Genomic DNA, 25318 nt, shown 5'->3' on the forward strand with positions numbered 1-25318 from the left:
TATTCAGGAAGTCCCAGCTATTCTGGTTCTGAGGAACCCAGAAGTTTGAGACAATCCTAGATAACACAGTGAGATGCTGCCTCAAAAAAGTAGGGAGCCTAGAGAATAGATACTTGGCCTATTCTTAGCCTTAAAGAAGCCAGATGCCATGCATTCTGTAGCTGCAGGGAAATTAATTCAGTTAACAACCATGTAATTTTGAAAGCATTATTCAGCACCTCACATAGTATATGTATATCTAATTTGTTTATTGTCTGTTTCACCCCCATTGTGAATCTCCAAGGGCAGAGTTTTTTTGTCTGTTTTATTTTATTTTTTGTGATGGTGAGATAGAATCTGAGCTCCACATGTGCCAGGCAAGTGCTCTACCACTGAGCTACAACCCCAATTCCTGTCTGTTTTATTAATTGACAAATCCCTAGGGCTTTAAACAGTGACTATCACATAGCAAATGCTAATAAATATTTGTCAAATGAATGAATCAATAAATTTGATTAAATAAATGAATTCAATAAATGAATAAATAAACTCAATAAATGAATCAATTATTTATTGAATTTTACATTTCTCCCTAAATCATTCCCCGTGGTAACTATTCTCTCACCCAATTACATCCCAAACTTCTACCCCTTTCACAGAGACATGAGTTTACTCTGTACTATCAAAAAATGATATCCCAGGACTAGACATGTAGTTCAGTGGCAGAGGGCTTACCTAACATGTGTGAGGCCCTGGGTTCCATCCCCAGCACCACACACAAAAAATGATATCCCACAAGATTAACACCCCCCACACACACACACACGCGCACTGAAGGAATTTTGGATACTTTACCAAAAAGTTATCATTCTTGGCAGATGTGTTGGTTTGTGATCTAGATGGACCTGGATGGGAATGCTGGCTCTGCAACTTGGTAACTGTGTTTAAGAATTAAAGTCTTTACTTCTTTTTTTAATATTTATTTTTTAGTTGTACACAATACCCTTATTTTGTTTATTTACTTTTATGTAGTGCTGAGGATCGAACCCAGGGCCTCGCATGTGCTAGGCAGATGCTTTACCACTGAGCCACAAATCCAGCCCCAGTCCTTCAAATTCTTTAGGACACATTCCCAAAGTGAAGTTGCTGATACCAATAGTGTGTGTTTAAAAAGTTAAAATAGTGTCAGATTATTTTCCCCAAAGTTGTAACAATTCATATCTATACTAGCTATGTATGAGAATGCCTGTTTCCCTCATGCTGTTCAGTAGTAGTGGATGGTATCAATTTTTTTCATTTTTGCATTTGATGGAGGAAAAAGGTATCCCATTGTATTGATTTCTATTTCCTTTATCATTTGTAAAGTTGAACATCTTTTCATATGTATATTCATTTTCATGTCTCCCTCTGTGAATTGCTTTTTTTTAGGTACTAGGAATTGAACCCAGGGATACTTAACACTGAGCCACATTTATAGCCCTCTTTATTTATTTTTTATTTAGAGACAGGGTCTTGCTGAGTTGCATACAGATTCACTAAGTTGCTGAGGCTGGTTTTGAACTCATTATCTTCCTGCCTCAGCCTCTGGAGCCACTGGGATTACAGGTGTGTGCCACCATACACATGTGTGAATTGCTTTCCTTTTGTCCATCTTCTTTTGGGTCATTTATAATTTTCATATCAATTTATAATATGGGAGAGTGAGGAGTGACTACTAATAGGTACAAATTCTCTTTTTGTATGATATAAACATTCTAAAAGTAGATTATGTTGTGCTACGGTTTGGATATAGTTTGAGTGTGTCCCCCAAGAGTTCATGTGTTGGAGGCTTGATCCTCAATGCTGCGATGAGAGAGGTGGTGGGACCTTTAAGAAGTGAGGCCTAGTGGAAGGTCCTTGGATCATTGGTGACTCTGCCCTTAGAATGTATTAAGGTAGTTCTTGAGAGAGCCTGAGGGTTGTGATAAAAACAGTAAGCTTGGCCCCACTCAGATCTTTGGCTTCCTATTTCAAGATGTGATCTCTTCTCCAGCAAAAACCACTCCCACCTTTGTGATACCATCTTCTGTTAGGCTCTCAACAGAGACCAAACCAATGGGGGCTGTTCAATCTTGGACTTTCCATCTCCAAAACTGGGATATAAATAAACCATTTCTTCAAAAGTAGCCTATCTCAGGCATATCTCATGCAAAACAGACTAACAATTGTGATAGTTCCACAACTCTGCAAATATACTAAAAACATTTGAATTTTACACTTTAAATGAAAGCTTATGACATATAAAATTTATGGGATATAGTTATATCTCACAAAACAAATTTTAAAAATACTTGAGAAGTGATTTTTAATAACTGCATAAAATTCCCTTTTATGGAATTATCATATTTTATTCGATCATTCCAATTGCTTTCATTATTTCCAAAATTTTACACTTATAAAAATTGTGATGAATATCTTTATTTATAAATCTCTCTCTTTTGATGGATACATACTTGGAATGCAAATTGCTGGAGGAAAAGATGATTTTTTAAAAGAAAGAAGTATATTCCTAATAAAAATATGTAAATAGTTGACAGGGATTCCATGTCAATCTGAACATTAGGCATTTTCACATTAAGTTCAGAATCCTATGTTTAGCACCTCAAAACCATTGTTGTTCTGCTTCTTCCTCCTGGGGTGATACCAGGTGCCACTATAGTTGAAGGCAGAGAACATTTTCAGTTCTCATCACACAAATATGTAAAGTGTACTTCTCTCTTTATCACCAGTTGTTTAATTGGTACAGACTGATTGCTGGAAAAACAAGACGAGAAGCTAAATTGCTTTCCGTGGTTCAAATCTATGGGGATTAGCAGCTAATTTTAGCACAATTTTTGTCAAAAGCTGGAAGCGGTGCTTATGTGGTCTCGTCTGCTACAGTTTCCTACTGCCTTCACATCTTGCTAACATATGCTGGAAAAAATACAATAGGGGTTGAAATCATGATAGATATTATTGACTGGTATCCATAAGGTTCTTTGCACAGAAAAGTACCTATCTTCTTGGTTAATTGTGCTAAATACTAAAAAAAAATCTCCCAGAAGGAACATGAAGGAAAAGACCTTGCATTTCCTCATTATTCTTTGACCCATCTTCTAACCAAGCCCTTCCTCTGTCAGTAAATCTTCAGATTCAGTTGGGCAAATTGATTGATGATCATTTATTCACTGATTTCCAGGACATTAGTAATGCTTGAGAAGAAGATCTATGCTATCATGGGCAGTTGATTAGGCTTTGAACAATAATCCTGGGTTTTAGTTCTGACTCTGCTGTTAACCTGTTATGTGGCTGGGCAGATCATGTGTCCTATCTGGATTTCAGTTTCCCACCTCTAGATGATTTCTCAGGGTTCTTTCAAGATCATCCTATGGTTCTAAAGAAACAATAGAATTAAAAATCTTCCATTAAGGAGTAGGGCAGGGAATAATTTGGGGAGTTGAGGTTAGAGGAGAGAAACTGAGTTATATGAGAAATGCAATATGATCTGGGATATTTTAAGTTAGATTCTTAGATTCATCATTAATAAACATACATTTAAGATTGCAAAACTCTTTAAATTTACTAAAACTCATAGAATCCTAGATATACAATAATAGATTTTGGGTACATAAATGATACCCTGAAAGAGCCATTAATATATATGTTCATTCTGTCATTTTGCTTCCAAATAATCACAGGTGGAATGTATGAAATCAAATAATCACAGGTGGAATGTACTGCGAATTGAACTGCGAATCTGCTACTTTATACACATGCATGAAAATGAGTGAGAGCAAAGAGACATGTTAATAATCTTGGGAGTTTTGTTGGCTTAGAGAAGCTGCTGGGCTCCGGGGAGATTGATGGAGTTAAAATGTCATTGTCGCAAGGGAGACAACTATTGATTTCACTGACAAACCCTGTAATTATGGAACACAATGCCTAGTTACATTAATTAGAAGGGAGTGAGAGAGTGGAGCTGAAGGCTCTGCTGGCAGGGAGAGGGAAAGTGGAGATCAATCTTCTCAGGTGTGGCTGGAGCACACAGGGAGTGGGGAAAGGGGAAGCTGAAAAGTAGGTTGGAGGTTGGAACCAATTTGAAGGTCTAAGATAAAGCACAATATTCAGTACTTTGTGTTGCATGTATATCAAATAAAATCACATGTGCACAATTATTTAAAAGTTGTGAAGTACTACAGAACTAAAACTATTTTAAAAGACAATATCAGCATATGGTAAAGTCTCAAGTGGTATAAACGAATACGCAATGGAAAGTCTCCTCCCCACCTGTCACACATTGCCCTTCCCACCAGTTCAATGTTTTATATATCCTTCCAGAGATCTTGTAATGTATTATTTTATGCATATACAAGTACCTGTGCAATTACATATATAAGGTATATGCATATACATGTATCTATGCAATTATATATATACATATATGCATATATATTTTACAAATGATTGGATATGGTTCATACTTTTATATATACACAAACACACACACACACACACACACACACACACACACATATTCCTTGCCTTAACAGTGCAGCTTGGAAGCACTCCTTATCAGCATATACTGATCCACCTCTTCTTTTTTAAACATATATAGTATTTCCTTGCACTGCAGCTTAAACCAGTCCTCTTTGAAGCACATTTCATTTGTTTTAGTGGCATCTAATTTACTAACTTAAGTTAAACTTCACCACTGAACAAGAAAGTAGTCTCTCAACATAGCATTAGAGAGGAAGGTTTTGGATTTTTCTTTTGCTTAGTATACTAATTTATTTTCATTTTCATTTTTTCAGCAAGTGTAATCATCTTAATATCCTCAAGACACTTTAAAAAACATTTCAATGATGCAATAAAGAGCTACAGAATAATTCAAGTATAAATCACTTCTAGAGAACTGATTTGGCCTGGCCAAATATAGTCTGCTAGGCAGGCTGGGCAGAGGTTTCTACATACTCAGGCTCCAACATAGAAGGAGTACTTAAGCCTTTAAGAGCACTGCCTGGAAAGAGAAGAACTCAGAGATGTAGTAGAGTACAAAGATTTCAGAGTCTGGAGTCAGAAGATTTGAGTTCTATCCTTAGTTTTACCACTAACTTACCTTGGATAAGTCTCACCCTTAGAGGTTTAGTTTTCCCTCAAGTATTAAATAGGGGTAGAAATATAAAACTCATAATGCTGTTATGAGGATTGGGTGAATTAATAGTCTCATAAAGTGCTTGATAAATGTTAATAATAAGGGACAGAGACATAAATCCAGAAGAGCTAGAGCTTGAGATAGAGAAAATACACACGAGCACAGATAGCAACCTGAAGGCTAAAAAGATGAACTGAGAAATAAATGGCCACTTCTTGGTAAGATATTAATTAATTCAGAACTTAACAAGGGCAAAGTATCCCTTTTTGAAAAAGTTCTTGTAGGTCTCCAGTTAAACGGTACATCTTTGGATCTGCAGACTATCATTCTAAGTGAAACAGGCCAGTTCCAAAAAAACAAAGTTTGAATGTTTTTGCTGATATGTGGAAACTAACCCACAGTGGGATGTGGAGAAGAGAAGTTCAGTGGATTACACAAAAGGGAATGAATGGAAGGAGGGAGGACAGAAAAAAAAAGAAAGACAGTAGAATGAATCTGACATAATTTTCCTATGTGCATATATGAATATACTACAGTGAATCCCACCATCATGTACATCCATAAGAATAGGGTCCTAACTAGAATATGATATAGTCTATGCTTGTATTATTATGTTAAAATGGATTCTACTGTCATGTGTAACCAAAAAGAACCAATAAAAAACTGTACACCCTTGTCACAAACTGTTGGAACCACTACTCTTTGTACATAGCATTTTTCCCTCTTTATAGTTCTCTATATCACAATTTACTGACCAAGGATAATAGTTAGTAGCCTTCAGCAAGAGTGAATGAGAAGATTTGCATTCTCAGGAGAAACACTCCCTATTTAGATATGCCAGTACAGAGAAGATATTTTTTTTTTAAATCAGAGCATTTGATATTTCATTGGGAGGAGACCAAGAAATAGTACTAGAAAGTAAAAACTAACCAGCACCTCGAGAAACAAGAAAAGCATGAGAGGGGCTTCTAGTATTTGTTAACTGATATAAGGTATTCAGAGGACAATTAAAATTTATATATTTGAATATATAATACGTAAAATTACACATATATGATATGAATAGATATAAATATGTATTTGTATATAAATATGGTGAATATATATAAATATGTATATATATGTTTTAATATATTTTGAATATATAAAAATATATAAACCTATATTTTGAATACATATAAATATATAAACATATATTTGAATACATATAACTATACATAAATATGTAAAATATAACTATATTACAAACATACAAACACTCATTAAGTATATATTTATTTGTTTTTAAGACAGGGTCTTGCTTTATTGCCCAAGCTGCCCTCAAATTGCTGGGTTCCTGCCTCAGCCTCTGGAGTAGCTGGAACTACAGGTGCATGCTTGGCTTAAATATTTTTTAAGAAAGCTAAACTGAAGGGGAAGCTCTGCCAGCTGGAGACCAGTCATTTAACTATTTGGTATATATTCATCCAGTCTTTAACATATGCACTACTGTTTTTTAAGCCTAGTTGAAACTATATTGTGCATACAACTTTTTTGTTTTTCTTGCTCTCCATAAAAATGCCAATTTCTTTTAAAAACACCTCTTTTCAAGTCTTATAAATAGTCATAGTATTTTCTAGAGCTGGTGATAAGGGTCCCTGGTTCATTTCAGAGAAGAGCCAAGTAATGAAATCCTTGAAAAGAAAATCCTGAAAAAAATGGGAAGAGGAATGTAAGGGGATGCAGTTACTAAGAAATGACTTGTATTTACTTGCTCATGAATGCGGAAGTCTAGATTCCATCTTTTCTTTTTTCTGCATCTTTATTACATTGTGCTCAATTCCTATTTGGATAGTTTTTTTTTTTTTTTTTTAGGATCAATATGCTTAAGTGACTATCTGGGAACAGCAGAGCATTCTGAAAATTTTTGTAGGAATCCAGTTGTAGGAAAACCAAAAGTAGATTATTGCAGTTTTAAGCTATTAAAATATATATACTAATGTCCTAATATATAAATGTCCTAGAGTATTAGAATGTTATATACAAAATATACAGATTACTGAGCCTAACTATCTGTCATTTTATAGATGGACAAGCTGAGCCCAGAGAAATTAAATGAATCACTTTGCTCACATAGCTACTGAAGGCAGAGCTTGGACTAAAATTTAGGTCTCCTAATTCCTAGGTCTCTGTTTTAGAAAACTCCTGAAACCCTTCAAAATTAATTAATTAATTCTGGTAAGAACGCAGCAAAGTAGGTTAGAGTTATTTATTCTGTCTTTAGAGCCATTTACTGAAAAAGTGATTAAATGTGTATAATATGAGCCAATTCTACTAAAATTAAATATGTTTTTAATTGCTCTAAAAATAACAGACTATTAAGTAGGCTTATCATAGTAGGAATTAGCTTTCAGTTTCTTGTGCAACCAGTTTGAAGATCACCACTTCTCACCTGGCATCTTAAATTACTTTTATATTAGGCATAAAGCCTTATTTTCTTATAAGATTAAGCAAATACATAGTCATTAGATTAGCTGCATCTCAGTGTTCTTCCAGTCCTCTCAGCAAAATCAATGAACGGGGGAGGGGAAGCATTTCACCTTTGGACTTGTATAAATTATTAGAATGCATCCATTGGCCTGTTGGTGATCCTTCCAAATGACATCCTCAGGCTTTAATTTCCGATCTTCCCTCTTTGCTATATGGAATAAGCAGGGGATGCACAATGGGTTTCTTTATATCATTTTGTGCCGAAATTATTCTCTGAATATGATCAAATAGTTTGCCAAAACAGACTTTAATCAAGATGTGCAGAGAAGACTCTTTAATCATTAAAGCAAATGAGTTGGAATTTTTAGTTCAAAATTTAAATTGAAGTGGTTGTATTATAGACCCAGGGAGTAGGTGAGTTTGGAGACTAGATCTTTTCTAGGATCCTCATATTTTCTTCCTTATAGTATTCACTGCTCTCATGCTGTCTGCTTTGGCATTCCACCAGAGCTTATCCTTTCCAAAATGTATCTCAAGTGCCAAAATGATTTTTTGTAACTAGTAAAACACTAAACAACACCCCCCCCCTTCCAGTACCCTGATTGCAGAAAGCAGGAATGAGGGGATAACAGACAAAGCTACAAGGACACTTGCAAATCATCTCATCTGATTTTATTGATAGGGAAACTGGGTCATAGAGTGGCATAGTCACTTGCCCAGTGTTAATGGCAGAACTAAAATTCAAATACCCTGCTGGATGATTTAGCCTAGATGCATTTTAACCTCCTCTCCTGTAAAATGGAAATAAAGATATTTATTCAGGTTACTATGAGGATCAATCACTTTGAAAATTGCAATTTGGTACATGTGTCTTTAATTTTTTTCCCATTAGGCCATGCCTCTTTCCATATGCTAGGAGTTAATAACTAGTAAATGTTAACATGTGATTCTTCCAAGTGGGTCTTACATTTGGAAAGAAGAGGTCCTGAAGACACATCAAACCCTGGAGGGGAAAAATAGATAATAGAGAAACATCCCAAGTGTCCCTCAAATTATTGCAGATGCGACAAACTCGGACTTGTAGAGCCATGGTTGTTTTTTTTTTTTTTTTTGCTTTGGTTTTTGGATTTTTGCTACCAGGGATTAAACCCAGAGGCACTTAACCACTGAGCCACATCCTCAGACCTTTTAAAATATTTTATTTAGACACAGAGTCTCCCTAAGTTGCTTAGGACCTTGCTAAGTTTGCTGAGTCTGGCTTTGATTTTATAATCCTCCTGCCTCAACCTCCCAAGCCATTGGGATTATAGGCGTGTCCCATGGGCCTAGCTGAGCCATATGGTTTAATAGTAACAACAACAAAAATAACTCATTTTCAGATTCTAAGGAGCTAATAACTTTGTGAAGAATCCCCAAAACTGCCCACATAGTAGTTTAGGCATCTAGGGTGGGGTTTCATTAAATTAACTTAAAAGTCCATGTTAATACCAAAGTTTTGCCAGATGAGGTGGCACATGCCTGTAGTCCCAGCAACTTGGGAAGCTGAAGCAGAGGGATCACAAATTCAAGGTCAGCTTCAGCAACTTGGTGAGGCCCTAAGCAACTTAGTGATGTTGTCTCAAAAGAAAGAAAGATTGGGGCTAGGATTGTGGCTCAGCGGTAGAGCGCTCCCCTAGCAAGGGCGGGCCAGGGTTCGATCCTCAGCACCACATTAAAAAAATATATTGTGTTGTGACCATCTACACCTAAAAAATAAATATAAAAAGAAAGAAAGATAGGCAGGCTAGGGATACAGTTCAGAGGTGAAGCACACCTTGGTTCAATCCCCAATACCAAAACAAACAAACAAAATCCCTAAGTCCTGTAATTGTGTGATTAAAACCGATTCATTTGTACAACATACAATCCTGTTCATGTGTTTTCTCTTCAGATCCAGAAACACTATGTTACAAATTGATTATCTGATCTTAAAAATGAAAAATCAAAAGGAAAAAGAACTCAACACATCTACCCATAAGCACATGTAAAACACTTTAGCAAGTTGGATATTTTTATTTATTTATTTTTGTACCAGGGATTGAACCCACGGGTGCTTAACCACTGAGCCACATCTCTAGCCTTTTAAAATATTTTATTTAGAGATAGGGTCTTGCTAAGTTGTGTAGGGCCTCCCTAAATTGCTGAGGCTGGCTTTGAACTCATGACCATCCTGTCTCAGCCTCCTGAGCCACTGGGTTTACAGGGATGTGACACCACACCTGACTATAAGTTGGGTTTTTAAGTTAAACTGTTCAGTGGTGAAGCACACCTGGGTTCAATCCCCAATACCAAAACAAACAAACAAAACCCCCAAAGTCCTGTAATTGTGTGATTAAAACATGAAAGAGTCATGACCTCTGGCCTTCAAATTGCCAACCTTGCTGGGCATGGTGGCACATGCTTATAATCCAGCGACTTGACTTGGGAGGCTGAGGCAGGAGGATCGCAAGTTTAAAGTCAGTCTCAGCAACTTAGGCCCTAAGAAACTTAATGAGACCCTGTATCAAAATAAAAACAAAAAAGTGTGGGAATAGAGCTCAGTGATAAAACACCTCTGGGTTAGATTCCCAGTACCAAACAAAAAACAAAAACCACACAAACAAACAAAATTGACAGCCTTAATGGAATGAGTTTAAATATTATTTAGTGATATTAAGCAAGAGAGAAAAATCTCAGTTTGTTTCCCCAACCCTTCATTTATTTGGATGAGTCTGAAGTCCAAAGTAATCATTCCAATTAGCTTCCTTGGGTTGGGAATGTAGCTTAGTGGTAGAGTGTGTGCCTGCATGTTCAAGGCCCTAGGATCCATCAGCATCCCCCTCACTTGCAAGGGAACCAATTAGCTGCCTCAATGTCTGTGTGGCAATGTGAATGGAAGCAGAATCATTACATCCTATTGAGGAGCACCTGATGGAAGGACCCAATCTTACACATTTTCATTTATTTATTTTTTCAGGGAAAATAACACACAAAATTTATTACATGCCTAAGGCATGGGAGTATTAGACTCTAAATCTTATATATTTTTATACCCCAACACTTGGCACATAATAGATGTGCATGATGTACTTGTTCAATGAATGAATAAGACACATCAGTATGTTTTAGGTCACATACAGTAGGGTAGGGAGAAGGTTATTTTGGACTTTGTATAAAAAAAAATCAAAGTGTTTGAGACAATGGCTCTTCTGAGTAAGAGGAAGTTCAGTTTACCTTAAGTATAGACTGCTCTGTGATTGGAGGTGGAATAGCTAGAAATGAGGCTGGGCAGGTGAGGTCAGGTCACCAAAGGTTTTCCATGCTGTGCCATAGATTTTAGATCTTATCCTGAAAGGAATGGGGGTAAGGGGAGAGAACAAAAAGGACTGGAAGCTGGGATGAGCTTTTAAGCTGGGAGGTGGTATCATGATTGCATTTGTGTTTTAGATCTGACTCCGGCTTTCCATGTGAAAAGGATGAGGAGAGGAGTGTTGGGAAGCCAGCCAGGAGGATGGAAGTCTAGAGGCAAGGTGAGGGGTTGAGAAGCTCTTTGGCAGTTGTGGTGCAAAACAGGGTAGGTGCCTGAACAAAGGCAGTGGTAGGGAGCAGAGATGAAGGTGTATTTAGGACAGAATGAACAGCAAAGATGTCTTGACAGAAGAGGGTGAAATCAACACCCCCCATCTCAGATAATCAAGTAGAAAACAGAGCCCTGTGATAGCAGCCACTGTGAGAAATACCCCAGGGGTGTGTTGAGAGTAAATCTAATAAGTGTCAGCTTTGTAATATGGCAGTCAAGAAAGCAAATGCTACTTTAGGGAGCTCAAGCTGAAAAGTCCTCTAGATAGGAGATGTGACCACCCTGGGTCTACTCCTGCAGATGGGACTGTACCCTGGGGTGGAGATAGGGAGAAGGAAGAATCAGTTCCTGCCTCGTACTTTTAAAAGGTATAAAGGAATTGGCCTAAATTCAGAGAAGAGACTTGAACTCAGTCTTTGGAGCAGCGGAGCCTGGAGGGGAAGTGAGCCAGAATTGACTTCAAATTGTGGGACCACGGTGGAGGAAGAAGGGGCAAGGCTGCCTTTGCTTGGCCTCAAAAGGACAGAAGTTACCAGGGAGTCAGAGCCCTATGCTTGCAGTCCGCAGTGAATCCCAATTACTGGAGGTTGTCCAGTTTACAAGGGCAGGACTTCTCTACATGGGACAAACAACAAAAATCAAAAACAGTGCAGGGATAGTCAGTTGATGATCTTTGAGGTTCTTGCTCACCTTGCGATGTGTAAGGCCTGGCCTATTGGGTGGCCGTTTCTCAGCAGTCCCTCCTCACAGGTGAGGTGGGCAACAGCCGCTCTCTCATTAGCCTTTTTATACTATTTTCCTCGAAGGCATTAGTGTGTGCGTGGGTCGGTAGACCAGGTAAGTTGCAGTCTTTAACATTGTAACCTTATGAGGCTGGGAGGGTGGGAAGCCTGGGTGAAGCTAGCGAATCTCAGGAGCCACCGCGTACTGGGGTAAACTTTGGCTCCAGCTTTGCCGCACTAGAGGGGCGGGGTTATTTGAACGGTTCCTCCTGAGAAGGCGATTGGCCCCGGGGGAATCGAAGGGGCGGGACTAGTCCATCTTTGCCATTGGTCCTGTGGGCAAGTTGAGGGATGGAAGCGAGGGGGTGGAGCCTCAGAGGGGAGTCAATTGGTTTGGCGAGAGCCCACCGAGCAGAGCAAGCGGGCAGGCAGGCGAACCCGCAGCCCGCAGCCCGCAGCCCGCAGCCCCGAGCCGGGAGGCAGTCGCTGTGAGCTCGCCAGGGCCGCAGCGGGGCGAGAGGTGCACGGGGCGTTGGCACCCGGCTGCGCGCCTGCGTCGCGGACTTGGATGCAGCGAGGACTCTTATGCTCCTGGTGCGCTCGACGCGAGCCATTCAACAGCTGGCCTCGCGGACAACAGTCGCAGGGAGCGACTGGGAGCGTAGGCAGTGGCTACTGCTGCAGCTGGAAAGGGGCGGCGGCGGCGGTAGTGGCGGTGGTGGTGGCAGACCCGCTATCCCAGAGGAGCCCAGAGTGGAGACGCAACGGCTCCTGAGTCTCCCGGTAAATGCCCTACGCTCTGCTCGCAGAGAAGGCAGCCACGTCCCACTGCGTCTGTGTCGGCTGTCCGCCCTGGCCTACCGGAGCTGTGGGTGCAACGCAGACAGGGCCTTGCCAGACCCTGGATGGGGATTGGGGACGGGCTATGCAGGGGACCCGGGTTACCCTTCCAGCCCCAGCAGAGTCAGGTTTTCCAGAGATGCGTCTAGTCTCTTCCCCTGGTCCTTTCCCTTCACCCTGCTGCGCTTCCTCTGGCCCTGGCACCGCAGTAGGGGGCGCTCTGGCACCCACTCCACTGCTCATTCCAGCCGCTGCTACAGCCGAGGTCACGCGAGGCATTCCCTTAGAGTGTGTTGGCAGTGTCATCCCGCTAATGAGAACTGAAGGTGCCCTCTCCTGCTACATCATCATGCCAAGGGCTTGGGCTCTCAACTTTATCCCTGCTGCCACTGCACCCATCCAATTAATCTTTAGCAGGGTTCTGCTGTCCCTACCTGTCCCCTTGATGACTCGGTCCTTGGTTTCAGGGACTTCTCAAGACACTCTGTCTCCACTGGACTTTTCCAGTGCAGATGGAATAAGACTTGTTTCCAATTTGACCAAGAGAGCAGGGTCACCCACAAGGCATTTGGAATGCTGAGTGCTGAGCTTCGATTGGTGGGCAGAGGGTTGAGGGGGAAAAGCAAGCTAGGAAGGCCCATGCTGCAGGGAAAACTGCCATCCCTGCATGCAAGAGAATCATAGTCTTGGTCCTTGGAACCTTCACCTTCTTTACATTCTATTGCCTGCTTTTTGTAACTCTCTTTAAAGCTGATCATTACCAGAAAACTTTTGAATGCTGCTAACTCCAAGGGGCAACTTGTATTGGAACACTGGTTCCAACAAGGGGGCTGGTTATCCTTCTGGCCTTTTCATTTTCCTTATGATATCAAATGTCAAAGATCATGTCCAATTTGTCCATTTCTGCCTGCTTCTAATCTAACTTTGAAACCTCATGCTGTTCAAAGAGTAAACTCATGTAGCACAGTTGGTGAGGTCCAGTTTTCATGCTTGGAAAACCATTCTTGGGATAAAGTAGTTGGATTCTCAGATTCTGGGTTTGTTTTGTTATGTTTGCTTTCTAAAAGGTATGACATTTCAGTGGTCATATTTTTCTGTGCTGTATTTTTTTGGGGTTGGGAGTCCCCTGAAAACATGGAGTCACCTGAAGCATGGAGTAACTTCCATTAAATTCTTTTTCTTTTAATCCTTGTAAAAACAGAGAAAAGTGAGATGTGGAATAAGATGGTGGGCACTGGTGCCCAGGGGATCCCACCTACTGCACACCTCACAGGATGGATGAGGCTAGACTTGTTACTCCAGTGGAGGTAGAGAGGGGGACAAGACCTGCAGAGGCCATCTTGGCTTCTTTAGTAGTAGATCACAGGCTTTCCATTTAGACAGGCAGTGTAGCCTGTTTGTTCAGGTTCCCCATCATATAGACATATAAAGAGAGTGGCCTTTAACTAGCTCTGTGTGTTATCTCTAGCATCAGAAGGAAGGACAGGGTTGAAGGTTAGGGAAGGTGGAGTGAGGACCATATTGGATAAAACAAGATGGTGTGGGAGGGGGCTGGGAGAGGGGAGGATTATCTAAACATGGAAGCAGTCTCCACCTCTGAGATTAGATACACATTGCTCTTCCCAGCATGCACTCTTGCCTTTGCTGGAGATAGGGACTTTGGCTGACTTGTTTCAGAGGTAGTGTTTGTTGTGCAACTCTGATTCAGTATTCACTCGGGTCTATGGATTCTATGTTGTATCCTACATACTCCTAGTACTTTAAGAAGCTTTAAAGCTAAGTTTCAGGTGAGGCAGGTCAATACTTGGGTCACAGTCGAGTAAAAATGGACTGCATGGAATCTAGTGGGTCTGTGCTCAGAAAAGTCAGCAGAAGGGCTGGAGCACTTACAGAAGGAGAGGAAGGTCAATGAAAATTGAGTAGGTATATTAACAATAAGAGTTCACATTAATTAATCACTTGCTGGGGAGCAAGTGCTTTATTTGCATTATTTTATGTAATCCTTAAAAAATCCTATAGGGAAGAGAGAGGGAGAGAGAGAGAGAGAGGAAGAGAGAGAGAGAGAGAGAGAGAGAGAGAGAGAGAGAGAGAAGAGAGAGAAAAGAAAATCCCATAAGGTAGGTACTATTAGGGGCTAGCTATCCCTAATCCAAACATCTGAAATCCCCAATATTCCAAAATTCAAAACTTTTCCTATCTTGAAAACCTTGCCAAGTTGACATGATACCACAAGTGGAAAATTCCACATCTGTCCTCTGTGACAGGCTGCAGTCAAAACACAGTCACTAAAAATATTGTATAAAATGACTTTCAGACTATGTGTTTGACATGTATATAACATATGAATGAATTTTATGTTTAGACTTTAATCCTATCCCCAATGAGATCATTATTGGTTATGCACATATTCCCAAATCCAGAATCTGTAACACTTGGAGTCTTAAACATTTCAATTGAGGGATATTCAACATGCATCATCTTCTGAGGCCCAAAGCATTTAGGTAACAAACCCAAGGATATCTCCCAGCTTATCAATGGTGGAAGTGAGATTTGAACCTAGGTCTTCTTGACACCATACCTTTTTGCTTTTTACTGTCACAGGGAAGGTTTAATAAAAGGGGTGAAGTGTGAGCAAACTTTGGAATGGTGGATAGGATTTCAATAAGGACAGGAGATATTGGGCTGAACAGATCATCATCTTAGAAGGAATTCAAGGAAGACTGGCTCAAATAGAATGGGGGATGAACACAGGGACATGATAAAATATAGGGCTGGCAAAGCAGGGGAATCATGTTTTGGAGAGCCTTAGAAGTAACTAAGTGCAGTAAGAAATAGGGGAGGTGTCAGGTGTGGCACTATATGCCTGTGATCCCAGCAGCCTGGGAAACTGAGGCAGGAGGATCCTGAGTTCAAAGCCAGTCTCAGCAAAAGTAAGGTGCTAAATAACTCAGTGAGACCCTGTCTCTAAATAAAATACAAAATAGGGCTGGAATGTGGCTCAGTGGTCGAGTGCCCCTGAGTTTAATCCCCGGTACCAAAAAAAGAAAGAAAGAAATAGGGGAGGGAGTTAAGAATTTTTAAGCAAGGAAGAACATAACAAAAGTGGTACCAATCATCTGGTATGACCTACCTGGGTCCCTGGGTCTGTGCATCTCTCCTCTTATCTTGAAAACCTTACCAAGTTGTCAGTACATTTAACTATTCTTTTTTTTTAATTTACTGACTCAGTGGGGAATACTCAATGCATGCAACTGAAAAGATTCCTGGGTTGAGTGTTCAGAAAGAGCAAACTAGAGGCCCTGGGTCAAATTCAGGCCTAGATGATGTGCTTCATCCTGCACACTATTTGAAAAAGCAATTGAAGTAGAGGTCAATATTGAAAAAGCTAAAGATCTCAATCAAAACTGGAATCTACAGCTTATCTTGAGATGTTAGAAGGCCTGAGCTATGTTTCACCTCCAGAAAGCAGAGCTGGGCAGAACTGACCCCTTTAGCTAGGGTAAGTGTTCTGCTTTCCCTGCTCAGCCCCCAACCCCCATTCTGGGAGCTACCTGGCTCTGTAGACTCTGAGCTACTGCTCAAGAGAAAAGAGCCCACACCAGGGAAGATTCTAATTCAAAATTAGCTTCTTACTTTACATTGTAATTACAGAATTATCAGAGGTACAGTAGAACTGTCTTTGAGAAATGAGAATAATCATAACACACAGGGATGCTGATCATCATTAGGGAAGGGCTAACTGCTAGGGACTGAGTATTTTCCATGGGTGGTAACTTTCCTCTGATGTGGGGCTGAAAATCTATGACCCTACAGAGACATTCTGGTGGGCCTTGCTATTCTCCTTCATCCTTTACTTGGATTCAAGTTTTCTTTCTGCTGAACACTTGATGAGTATAGGATCTGATTCAAAGACCCAGCTATTCCACTCCTCGGTTTATACTCAAAGGACTAAAATCAGCATACTACAGTAATGCTGCCACATCAATGTTTATAGGAGCTCAATTTACAATAGCTAAACTACTGAAATAACTTAGGTGCCCTTCAATAAATAAATGGATAAAGAAAATGTGATATATATGATGGAATATTACTCAACTTTAAACAAGAATTAAATTATGGCATTTGCTGGTAAATGATGAAGTTAAAGAATATCATGCTAAGTGAATTAAGCCAATCCCCCCCAAAAAAAACAACAAAGGCTGGATGTTTTCTCTGATATGTGGATGCTAATTCACAATAAAGGTTGGGGTTGCTAGGGAAGAATAGAGTTACTTTAGATTAGATAGAGAGGAGTGAAGGGGGGAGGGGATATGGGGATAGAAAGGATAATAGAATGAAATAAATATTATTACCTTATGTACATATATGGCTGCATGATGGATGTGATCCTACAACATGTACAATCAGAAAAACGAGAAATTATACCCCATCTATGTATGATACATCAAAGTGCTTTAAATGCATTCTACTGTCAAGTAAAACCAATTAAAACAAATTAAATTAAAAAAAATTTACACACACACACACACAGAGAGAGAGAGAGAGAGAGAGAGAGAGAGAGAGAGAGAGAGAGAGAGAGAGTGAGTTCAGAGGAAAAACAACCCAGAAGTGACTACCTGAGAAAGCAACATGTTAGAAATATGAATCTGGAATTCCCTGAATACATTCCATATATTCTAGATGAGTCTTTTCTGTGTTGTCATGGGAAGATCTTTATTGTGCAAGTCTGTCCAGGAACTGCAGGGCATTAAGCAGTTGCTGGCCCCCTGCTTAGCAAATGGCAGGGAAGCTTATTCCTTTGCCAGTTATTGTGACAAGTACAATTGTTTCTACATACGTCCCATTAAACCCACAAAGCACATTCCCAGGAATTCTAACACTCATTTTGTGTGAAAGAGTGTTAAGACCTTTATTGTTTATCTGTGGCCCAAAGTACTCTATACCTCTCATGGCATTCACCATTTTATTCTTCATATTCCAGTTACAAGTTATAAGTTCTTTCTCTTTGCAGACTTAGTCCTTTGAGGGTGACTTATGGTAGCCCTCAAAATGTCTAACTGGGTAGGTGTTAAGTAGATATACCTGAATTTATCTCAATGTTAATTAATGTTAATAGCTCTAGGAATCCAAAAGAACGTGCACATCTGCATTATCATTTTACTATTTGTCTTTGAGTGCTAATATTAGGATTTTAAATATTAAAGTCATGCTTTCAAATGCAGCTTTTGAACAGAATCTCTGTTTTAGGTAGGATTTAGCCTTATGAGTTCTTTTTTAAATATATATATATATATAGTTGCAGTTGGACACAATACCTTTAATTCATTTATTTATTTTTATGTCGTACTGAGGATTGAATCCAGCTCCTCACAGGCTGAGTGAGTGCTCTACCACTGAGCCACAACCCCAGCCTCCTTATTATTTCTTTATATGAGCCAGGTACTATCTTAGGCTTTGAAGATATACTGGTGAACCAGGCAGATGCAACCTTGCCCTCACAGAACTTACAGACTGGGAAGGGAAGGGACAGACAGGCAAAAGTAGGTTAATAAATATACAACATAAATGGATAGCTTCAATTTAAAAAAAATTACTTTAGCTTTTACTCCTTTGTTGTAGGACTATGAACCCCCTTCATTTACTATTATCCTTTTAAATTTTTTTTTGTAGTTGTAGATGAACAGAATGCCTTTATTTTGTTTACTTTCATGTGGTGCTGAGGATCGAATCCAGTGCCTCACACATGTTAGTCAAGCACTCTGCCACTGAGCCCCAGCCCCAGCCCCTATTATTATTCTTGATTTAAGTCACATCAATAGAAGGGAATATTATTTAAAGATTTTATAACTAGAAATGTGTACATCTAGAAGCTCAATTCATTTTTGGTAAAAATTTATGATGGCTATATCTTCCATTTTACAGCAGAATCTTAATTGGAGACTAAATAAAAGTCAAACAAAATAATAAATCATTTTGGATACAGTGATAGGCATGTGAATGAACTCATAAATTAATTAATTCAAAATTATAAGTTAAACTCACAGGAAAGATTTTTTTCTAATCTAAAGAAATAAAATTATGAACTAATCTCAGTTCTTGAAATTATAGACATCCAAATAATCATAATGCAGCACTGAAAGTGATAAGTGTGTTAAGAAAGGTATAGATATATTTCTAAGCAAGCACATTAGTGAGATAGATTATTGGGGAAAGCAGAGAAGTGAGGAAGAAGCTGGATCTAAGATTGAATTGAAAGATGAGCGAAAGCTTGACATGAGACACTGGAGAGAGAAAATGACTCAAGGAGCAAAGCTGTGGAGACTTGGAAGCGAAGAGGAGTGAATTAATTTTGCTGTGGAGTAGGGTGACTGAAGGGTGGTGGGGGATATACAACCTGGGAAGGGAATGAAATTCGCAGAGTGTTTTTGATAACTGGATCAGAAACTCAGACTTCATTTAATAGGAAGTGAAGGTGTACTCTCACATGCTTGATCCCCTATACATTGGGGGCACCCTTTTTGAAATGGGTATGTTTCCATGAATATTACAAGGTATGACTTTTGCAACTTTATACTAGAAACTGTTGGGGACTCAGAATGTCAAAGAATAAAGAACTGAGAATACTTGAAATATCCTGCTAGACTAAAGCACCAGTGACATATCTGACCCCAGGCTCTGGCCACTATTTTCCTTTTTAACCTGGAGTCTAGTGACTTGCATGCTACTCTTTTTATTTTTTTATTTTTTTTTGAAGAGAGAGAGAGAGAGAGAGAATTTTTTAAATATCTTTTTTTAGTTTTCAGCGGACACAACATCATTGTTTGTGTGTGGTGCTGAGGATCGAACCCGGGCCGCACGCATGCCAGGCGAGCACGCTACCACTTGAGCCACATCCCCAGCCCCTGCATGCTACTTTTACCACTTGCATCTTTTCTCTCTTTCTTTCTTTTTTAAAATCACAATTCAGCAATTTATTTAAATGCTTAAAGAAAATTCAAAGGGAAATAAAGATCATAAAATTGTATGTACTACAACTGGTTGTCATATATTAGATAGCATAAATGAATACACAGGGTGGTGCTTAAGGATAAAACTAAATATTCCAAATGCAGCACTCATGCATTTGCTGCTTCAACACAACACACTTTTATACAGATCTACAAGGTGTCAAAATTAGTAGCTAGCTTCAATGTTATGGTAAAAATAAAATGGAGTGATATGCTACTGTTGATAGGAGTGGGGCCAGTTCTATTTCAGATTATTTAGGGAAAGATGCTTTGAGATGATATTCAAGTCAAATCTGAAAAAAATGAAAAAGAATCAACCTTAAAGAAATCTTGGGTGAGAGCCCTTCAGATAGGGGGAACTCCATGTTCACCCTGTGGAGTAAAACTGCTACGTTTGTGGGGCAGTAAAAAGACCAATGGGGCTGGAATGGACAGAACAAAGGAAGGAGGGGAGGAGGGGTGAAATGAGTTGAAAGAGGTGGGTGGGCAGGGGCCATATTTTGAGGATAAGCAGTTTGCATTTCCTTCACAATGTCATGGGAAGCCACTGGAGGGTTTTGGATTTGTTTGTTTGTTTATTGGTACCAGGGACTGAACCCAGGAATCAAACCCCCAGCCCTTGTTTTTGTATTTTATTAGAGGCAGGGTCTTGCTAAGTTGCTTAGGGCCTTGCTGTTGCTGAGGCTGGCTTTGAACTCATGATCCTCCTGCCTCAGCCTCCTAAGTTGCTGGGATTACAGGCATGCATCACTGTGCCCGGTTCACTGGAGGGTTTTGAACAGAGGAGAGACATGGTCTGACTTAAGGTTCTTATTTACTTATTTCTTTAAAAACAATGTTTTTGTTGGTGGTATTTTTTTTTCAGTACTGGGGATGCAACCCAGAACCTGATCCTTGCTAGGCAAGAGCTTTACCACTGAACTACACGTCCTTAAAGTTTTTTTTAAAAAATCACTTTGGCTAGTGCATACAGTAGACTGTTGGGACAAGGATGGAAGAGGAGGCTGTTGGCAATGATCCAGGTGACAGATGGTGGTAGCTTGGACCTGTTATGTAGCAATGAAGTTGGAAATGGGTTTGGAATGTGTGATAAAGGTGGAGTCCAAAGGACTTGCAAAAGGAACGAATCAGAGAAGAAGGGAAGAATAAGTCCTAAGTTTTCAGCCTGAGCACTTGGGTGGAGGGTGACTCTATTTGGGGAGGTGGTAATCACTAGGTGGGAAGAAACAAGTTTGAGATTGAGGACAGATTTGGGGGATGGAAATTAGGAGCTCTGGTGAACTTGTTCATCTGAGATGCCAATGAAATATTCAACTGAAGATATTGAACAGGAAGTGGAATATGGATACAAGGTTGGCTGGAGCTTCAGTCTACATGAAATTAAATGCAAATGAGAGCTACTTGAAGTTTCTGTTATATACTAATAAAGGCAGCAAATATAAACATCATAATGATCCATTGTGTATAGGGCTGCAAGGGGGTCAGGCATGTTTGCTCACTGATGGCCTGATTAATTGACTTAATGTTTCAGGAGACCAATTTGACAATAGTTAATGAGCCATATGAATGAATTCCTGCCCTTTGACAAAATATATTTGAAAATACATTTTGAGGAAATCATTTTTGTAAAGATCTGTACAAATAATTTCATGGTAGTTGTTTTTTCTTATGGCAGTAGTCCTTTGGAAAAGGTAATGGTCTTTCAGGAAAAAAGAATATTAGAAAACACAAATCTCCATGGAGGGGGAATATCTCTAACTAAATCTGTAGTAAGTTCCTATAGAATTTCTACAGAATTTCTCTATCAAATTTCTACAGGAACATTCTGCAGGCATAAAAAGTGAGAAATGCGTTAACGATATCAATATCTGGAATTGTTAATAAAAACAAGTACAAAACCAGATTATGATGGTATATAAGCACGACTGTGCCAATATCAGACTCTTTGTGCTTAAGGTTGTAAAGATATAGTTGTTTTACTTATTTTTGTACTATTTCATCCACTTTTGACTATACCTGTTTCTGGCAGAGTGTTGCCTGGTTAGGATGCCATAGGTTACTATGAAGAGTTCACATGAATTGTGGCCTCCCTAGTTTTTCCTCCCTCGATCACATTTTCCACATAAGATATTGGGTAATATGTGGCTCTGTGGGACTTGTATTCAAATAAGATCACCTTAGGGTTTTGAAAAGCTGGGGAAATACTGCTGCACTCAGAAACTTAGTAGGACAAAGCCAGGTCCCATGTAAAGGTTGCTTTTCTCCTGTAGGTGGCGACTGTGGACAGGAATTCTGCTGGTAATTTTCAGACTCAAGACAGAACCTGGAAGCAAAACACTGGTAATTTCCTAAGATGCATTTCCCACAAACAATTCTAATATTACTCAGTGAGTGAGGAAAAAATATGGGAGATACTTAGCTACATTCCTTTACATCCATGATGGCCTTTTCTTTCTTTTTTGAGGTCATGTGGAGAAGAGAAAGCAGAAAGAAGGGAGTCAACTTTAGTAGCATTATGGTAAATTAATCCAAGGTATAAAGCGTCATTCTTGGCTGGAGGTGTCTGCAAAAAAGGTGCTTTTCAACAAAGTGCCGAAGAAGGGGCAAAAGACTAAAAGACTTGTTGGACAGGTCTGCCCACTGCTTTGTATATACAGTTTTTTAAAAATAGCTCCCTCCCTTGCTGTCATGGGAGGATGCCTGTGCTCACCCCAGCATACAGAGTTATATAAATGGATTTGCATGGAAAGGCTGAATACAAAATTTTTAAAAGTTTATTTATTTTCTGGTAGCCTCAGAAGCACTCAAAGCACTTTGCTTTCATAAATATCACATAAAGGAAACCTTAGAACAATCTTTTGACACAGGGAGAAGAAAACAGAAAATTAAGTTGCCCTGAGAGATGAATTAACATGAATCTATTTTTCTTTATTTCAAGATCAAAATTCCTCATACTAAGCTGGGTGTGGTGGCACATGTCTGTAATTTCAGTGATTGGGGAGGGTGAGACAGGAGGATGACAAGTAGGAGGCCAACCTCAGCAATTTAGGGAAGCCCTCAGCAAATTAATGAGACCCTGTCTCAAAATAGCAAAATAAAAAGGACTGGGGGGCTGGGGCTGGGGCTCAGCAGTAGAGTGCTTGCCTCACACATATAAGGCACCGGGTTCAATCCTCAGCACCACAAAAAATAAATGAAGATATAAAAAAAGGACTGGGGATGTAGCTCAGTGGTAAAGCATCCCTAGGTTAAATCCCTAACACCAAAAAAAAAAAAATCCCCTCACTAAACTCTACCTTAGAGGTAAGTTTCTTTGAGTGATGATAGCAGAGATTGTCTTTGTAGAACTCTAATAATTCACTGTTGCAAAGTTATCATTACTGAATGACTGTGGATCTTCACAAGTCACTTCTTTCCAGAAATCTTCATTGCCCACCCCCCATAATCTCTTTCATACCATCTTAATCTGGGAATTTGGTTGTTTACAGGGTTATCTACTGGCTATATTCCTACTATTGCAAAATTGAGTACAGTTTATTTTAATGATGTGATTTTGAAATTATTCCAAAGATCAGAGCATATGGTTAAGGCTTCATTTTAAAATGCTGTTTGGTTAATGATGTGTCAGAGTGCTTGAACATTTATCTGTGGCATCTTGACTAAAGAGCCAGAAAATATTTCTATTTGGTCAAAACTTACTGGAATTCTTTTTATTGGGGAGAGGTTAATAGGGATTTAACACGGGGCAATTTAACACTGAGCCATATACCTAACACTTTTTATGTTTTATTTTGAGACAGGGTCTTGATAAATTGCTTAGGGCCTTGCTAAATTGCTGGGGCTGGCTTTGAACTTATAATCCTCTTGCCTTAGCCTTCTCGGCTGCTCGTATTACTGGCATGTGCCTCTGCACCCTGTTTACTGGGCTTCTATATGACCAGAAGTTTGCAAATTTCCTAGGTTGATCTGATCCTAACAAATACTGGCTGCCCTGCTGACTTACATAAATATGTTGATATAATTTTATACATCTAAAATGCTTTCAAAATGACAAACTTGGAGGTTCAAAAGCCTGGAGAAAAAAAAAAGGCAGCAAGACCTACTTCAAAAGAGGATATTGAGTTATGCAGATTGTCCTATTATTTTCTACTGTTGTTTTTTTTTAAATGTGTCTTATTCTGATCACCTTGCTAAACACTCTAACAGCAAATATTTGTTTTTTTTATTGTTGGTTGTTCAAAACATTACATAGTTCTTGATATATCATATTTCACACTTTGATTCAAGTGGGTTATGAACTCCCATTTTTACCCCGTATACAGCTTGCAGAATCACATCAGTTACACTTCCATTGATTTACATATGACAGCAAATATTTGAGTGAGAAAGAATAAGAGAGAACAAATGGGTGGATACTTATGACTCAAGTACTTTCAATGTTTCAAAGTTAATTTGATTTTAAAAACCCAAGAGGTATAAGATGAGGCTCTCTAGTATGTTCTGAAATGAGAAAAGGTTTTGGAATGACTTTGGATGCAGACTGTGCAGAATTTATTGAGTTTTCACTGCAGTTTAAAAAAACTATTTTAGGCTTGGGAGAACATTTCCAGTGTGATACCTTTCCCCTAATCTCTTATTCCACTCCTATTTGGCCAGCTTTGCTACTAGGTACAGAGGTAAGGAAGATGAAGTTCCAGGTGATAAGAGAAAGCAGCATGTTCTCTGAGAATCTTCTAGAAATGTTCTGGCATTGGGAGCATGTTGAGTGAAATATTTCTGTAAAGCTACATACACAAGCCATTGCTAGAATGCACACTGTGTAAGCATTATTAAGTAACTGTAATTTTTTAAGGTTAAAGGACCTCCTATTGGCCTCTATAAAGGTATTAAGGAATAAATCATTTCAGTAATGATTTATTCCTTAATACCTTTTAATCACAAAGCTAGCAGCAAAATGTGTGCATGAGGTTGGAGAAGGTGTAAAGGTGGAATATAAGAGAACAGGGAAATAGGTAAAAATATTCATTAAAATTTGACCTTTTGAAGGAAGGGGAAAATTCCAATAAAGCAGGAGACAGATCAGTGGAGTAGAGAAAGGAGACTGAGGGGGAGAGAGGAAAATCAGAATAAGGGAAGAACAGTGGAATGAATCTGACCTAACTTCCCTATGGATGTATATGAATATACAACAGTGAATCTCACTATCATATATATTCAAGACACTAATTAAAAAACTATATAAGTAAATAGCAGAAAGATCAGTACAATGGAGGGAAGGGAACAGGTGGAGGGAGAAGAAGAGGGGAAGGAAAACCCTGGAGATTGAATTAGAACAAATTATATTCCATGCTTTAATAATTATGTCAAAATAACCCTAATGTTAAGTATTACTAAAAATAAACAATTTTTTTAAAAATTGACCTTTTGATTAATTTATGAAGGTCATAATTATGGCATTCTTTTTCATCAGGGCTTGGTTTATACTAGACTCTGAAAACCTTGTTGAATAAATCAATCTGTGGATATTACAATG

General features: G+C 39.1%; 1 protein-coding gene across 1 annotated transcript in view; it reads left to right on the forward strand.

Annotated features, from left to right (window-relative positions):
* Positions 1–12352: 12352 nt before the first annotated feature.
* The window catches only part of Akap17a (A-kinase anchoring protein 17A), a 32916-nt gene continuing 19950 nt past the window's right edge, over positions 12353–25318 (forward strand). Inside the window, exon 1 of the mRNA XM_013356015.4 lies at positions 12353–12721. The gene's annotated coding sequence lies outside the window, so the exon portion shown is untranslated. The remainder of the gene's footprint in view (positions 12722–25318) is intronic.

This window comes from Ictidomys tridecemlineatus, chromosome X, assembly GCF_052094955.1.
Source record: "Ictidomys tridecemlineatus isolate mIctTri1 chromosome X, mIctTri1.hap1, whole genome shotgun sequence".
NCBI classification, from domain to species: Eukaryota; Metazoa; Chordata; class Mammalia; order Rodentia; family Sciuridae; genus Ictidomys; species Ictidomys tridecemlineatus.